Genomic DNA, 4583 nt, shown 5'->3' with positions numbered 1-4583 from the left:
GGTGTGTGTGTCTTTCTGGACACCTACACAGCATAACAACACTTCCCCACTCTTGCAGACCTCGAAAACTTCGGAGAATAGAATATGCCCCCCACTGCCTCTTCCTGCCACCTTAGGCGGGGGTCTCGGGGTGAAACTTGCTCTTTACTCCGAGGCCTCACCCCGCCTCTGCTCCTGAGCAGGTGAAGAAGCCATCATACCTACATGCCTGTTCCATCCTTCTGCAGCCTTGGGTATAGGTTGCTAACAGTCCTGCTGTTGAGACCATGTTTAGGGGCTCCAGGGCTAGGGTGAGGCCCTAGGCTAAGCCCTGACCGCTTGAACCCCCAGGCAGTCTTCCTCCCCACACTCCAGAAGCCCCATTCCCACCCCAGTTCGAGGTTTTCCTCTGCACTCGTTTGGATTGTGATGGTTCAACCCAAGTTTACCTCTGTCTCTCTAAGAAGATGCGGCTGGCTGAATGAATTAATCGTGTAAACAGGATGATAGGAGTCTGTGTTTAACTTGCTTCTGAAAACAAACATGTTAAAGGTATTTAGCACATTGTGAGCAGTGTGTAAATAATGCTGCTAATTTCAAGTGAGTCGTAGCTGTTCTGGGGGAGCAGCCTCCCCCTCTACCTGGTGAGCCCTGCCCCATTCAGTTTTGCCTCCTTTTTGGAGAAGAGAACACATAAGAGGAGCACTGGGGTCCCTCCTGGCTTCAGGCAATGCACAAAACTTTTTGACCTTATGAGGGATAATGAGGAGAGAGACCCAAGAAGGTTAACAGAACATGTCCAGGGTTAGACAGAAGCAGAGGTGCCAGGATTCAAGACCAGGGTCTGGTTCTGTACATGACACTGAGCTGCTTCCTTCTAGAAGGGAACAGGCATCATTTCCTTCCGCAAGCCTGGGGTTCCCGCCTCTCCAATTAGTCTTAATGAGTTTTTTCCCCTGGTGCGCCATGATTCCCACAGAAGCAATCACAGCTTCACATCTGTAGCCCCCAGCGGCCTGGCGTGGTGCCTTGACCTTAGGAGGCCTCGCTGAGCACTGGTCGGATTCAAATTGAATAACTTGCCCGTTTCCTGGGGCCCTCACATATATTATCTCATTTGATGGTCGCCATCACCCCCTGCAAGCACCGAGGCAGCAGGCACAGGACAAGGCGGCTGGTAACGAGGGCCAGAAGGGCAATCCTCCCACAACAGGGTCCATTGCATGAGGCAGAATTTGCCTAGGCTGGGGGCAGCTGGCAACTGGAAAGGGTCACTCTTGACAAGGTTGCTCTGCAACCGGCCATTGGCTCAGCAAACATTTGTGGCTCCACGGTGCAAAATGTGCTCTCGGGTGACCCATTAAATGTACAAAGACTCTGCCAATGGAGTTAAGCACGTGTGGCTCCTGCCCTCAATCACAGGAGGTCGGGCTGAGAGTGCTCGCTGCATGGTGTCCTGCTGGCCGGGAGGCAGCCTGGCTGGTCCCAGCTTCACAGGGAGCTGGCAGGGGCTGAGGGGGCAGCAAGCTGACAGCCAGTTCCCAGCTGACCTCCGTGGGCGGTGATGAGGCTCTGAGATTGGATTGTTCTTACATAAAGAGTCATCCTTGAGACGCAGCAATCGATGGCTCCCTCATCCATGGCAGGCCCAGCCTGGGCTAAGGCCCCTCTTCCTGCTTCACCAGGCCTTGCCCACGTTGGGGGTCTGCACAGAGTCCCTCACTCCACTTCTGGGAGTTCAGAAATGCTCCCTTTGTGGGTCCTTTGGATTCATCTCCATGCCCACCTCAGGCCTGAAGCTCGTGCCTGGGCCCCACCCTGGGGTACAAAGTCCTGCCCAGTCCAGAGGAGCAGGCTCAGTGCCAGGAGCTGCAGACACAGAGAGCGATATTGTCCCTTCACGGAGGGAGTCAGGATGTCCTGTCCCTGTCACCTGAGTGGAAGCCCAAACCTCCTTCGGTGTTGGGACCTGTCAAGGGGAGGGGACTGGACTCTCTCTTCTGGGTCCTCCCACCCCAGCTATCTGCTTGGCTCCCACTGGGGTGGGGGGGCTCTGACACCACCAAGTTCCCCTTGGCAGCTGCTAAGTCAAGAGTCCTCCTTGGGGGATCCCTGGGTGGCGCAGCGGCTTGGCGCCTGCCTTTGGCCCGGGGTGCGATCCTGGGGACCCGGGGTCGGGTCCCACGTCGGGCTCCTGGTGCATGGAGCCTGTGTCTCTGCCTCTCTCTCTCTCTCTCTCTCTCTCTCTGTGACTATCATAAATAATAAATTTAAAAAATTAAAAAAAAAAAGAGTCCTCCTTCTCACACCCCTGTTCATCTGTCTCCAGGTTTTCCAAGGAACATCCCTCTGGCTTTTAGGTAAGTTTGGGGGATCCTGGTTCCCAGGCAGAGTCTAGTTTATGGTTGTCTTCCCCTCCTCCATGGTTCTTTAGTGATAAGGGACCTCGGAGGGCTTGGGATTGAGGCTGTGGGGGGAGGAAGGGACCAGAGTCACCCCCGGGGTCCTGGAGACCATGGCTGTGTTTTCCAGCTCTTCCTAAGTGCCAGTCCCCCAACCCCCCCCAGATCAGCTGCAGCCCTTCCACCCCTGTTCCCTGGCTCATCCTGTCCATTTGGAGGACCACTGGATTGGAAATAACAGGCTGCCCGCCAGCCAGCCCTCTCCTCCCACCAGGGACACATCTGGCCCCCACCTCTCGCCCTCCCAGAGGGACGCAGTCAGACAGGGGGACGGAGGGGAGCAGGGAGCAGAACAGATCAGGGAAAGCAATTAAAAAGCAGGTCTCGGGGTTAGAGGCTGGAAAGTAGGGGGTAGGCTGGAGCGCCCAAGAGGGTTGGGGGAGGGGGCTGGAGAGAACAGGTCCAAGCTTATTAACCCCAATGCAGCAGCCTGGCCCCTGAGGCTGTGGAGGTAAGGGAGCTGATGCCTCCGACAACATGCTGACAAGAGGCCAGGGAAAAGAAAGGTGAAGGAGTCTGGGGGTTCATCCAGGAACCCTCCTATAGCCACAGGAGCTGGGCACTGCTCACCAGCCGAGCCAGTTCCACAGAGGCTGACAGGTGGCAGAAGGAGCCACCCCTGGCCCAAGGCAGCCCTCCTCCCACATGGAAGGGGGAGGAAGCCCCTGCCCTCGAGGAGCTCCCATCTGAGAGCAGACCATGGGTGCTTGCATCATGGGGGCTCCCTCAGAAGAAAAGAGAGTGTCCTGAGGAACCCTATCCTAGGGAGACTCCATTCTGATGGGAAGACATAGATCCTAACATCAGAAAGTCCCTATCCACGGGGGTCCCTCTCCTTGGGAAGCCTCAGGCTGAGGTTGCAGGGGAGACTCACTGCCATGGAACAGTGTTAACACACCAAGAGCTTCTCAAACTGATGGAATTGTGGGCCTCCAGTCTCTGGCTGGGGAAAGGCAAGGGTGGAGGGACAGAGAGTCCCAGGGGGGAGTCAAGGAGGTGAGAAAGCAGGCTGGGTAACAAGCCTCTACTCTGAGGCTCCCCTGGAGCAGGTAGAGATGACTCCCGTGTGTTTCCTGGCAGACCCAAAGCCACAAACCACTAGTGGTCTAGGGGCAAATGATGCTGCTTCCCAACTTCTCTCCACTGGCAGCTGCCAACCTGCATCCCTACCACACTTCCAGGTAACCATCCTGGGGAGGTACCTATACACTGTTCCCTGACCACCCCTGGAGGAGTCAACAAGACCCTGCAGTGCCTCCTGGCAGGCCCAGCACATACCCCTCCAGGACCACCCTATCGCTAACACAGAAATAGGTAAAACACCAGGTAAGTGTTATTAAATTGAAGCTGTGATTTGTTGAGCAACTCCTGTGTCCAGCTTTCACTGAATTTATCCTCAGCACTACCTTGTAAGCAAGTGTTTTGAGTCCCCATTTTACAGGTGTAGAAATGAAAACTCAGAGAAAGTTCCTGAAGTCGCCCAAGATCATATAACTATTGAATGGCCATGGCCCTGCTTGCCTCCAGAGGGCACTGTCATAGCAGTTAGAAGCAACTCTAGATAATAAGTCTAGATCCCTCTAGGTGAGAGAAATTTGGGTTTTAGAATGCCTCCCTGCAGCTGTGAGACCTGCTTTCTCCCTGCGGACACGAGGCAGCTCTAACCTGGGCAGCTGAGCACTGCCATCTAGTGGCCACCAGGGCCTACTTCCCTTCCTTAGGGAAGGGGCCCATGGGGGATGAATGGGCTCAGTAGTAGCCAAGGAGTCCACCAGAGAGACCCAAGTTCTCTTCAGCCCACCCATGCTTGTGGACCACCATGATGTGCCAGGCACTGGGAATGAGACCAGGGCATAAGGGGAGCCGGTGGGCAGCAAGCTAGTGGTTTGAATTAGAGGCTGGAAATTTTAGAAAATGCTGGCCACCCTTGCGGGTGGGTTGAAGCCACGTGCGGTACTGATCTGTTCCAGGAAGCAGGAGGGCATCCTGGCCAATTCTGATGCAGGGGAGGGGCATAGGGGTGAGAGACCATCCTGTCCCCACCTCGGCTGGAAGCAGGGCATGGCTTGACTCAAGGCCCTGAGTAGAGGCATCCAGGCATCCTCTCTCCAAGGCCAGGAGCTTTCTGCTATTTATGCAGAA

This window comes from Canis lupus, chromosome 16 (assembly GCF_048164855.1).
Source record: "Canis lupus baileyi chromosome 16, mCanLup2.hap1, whole genome shotgun sequence".
Lineage (NCBI taxonomy): Eukaryota > Metazoa > Chordata > Mammalia > Carnivora > Canidae > Canis > Canis lupus.
The sequence above is the reverse complement of the archived record's forward strand: the minus strand, read 5'-3'. Positions refer to the sequence as shown.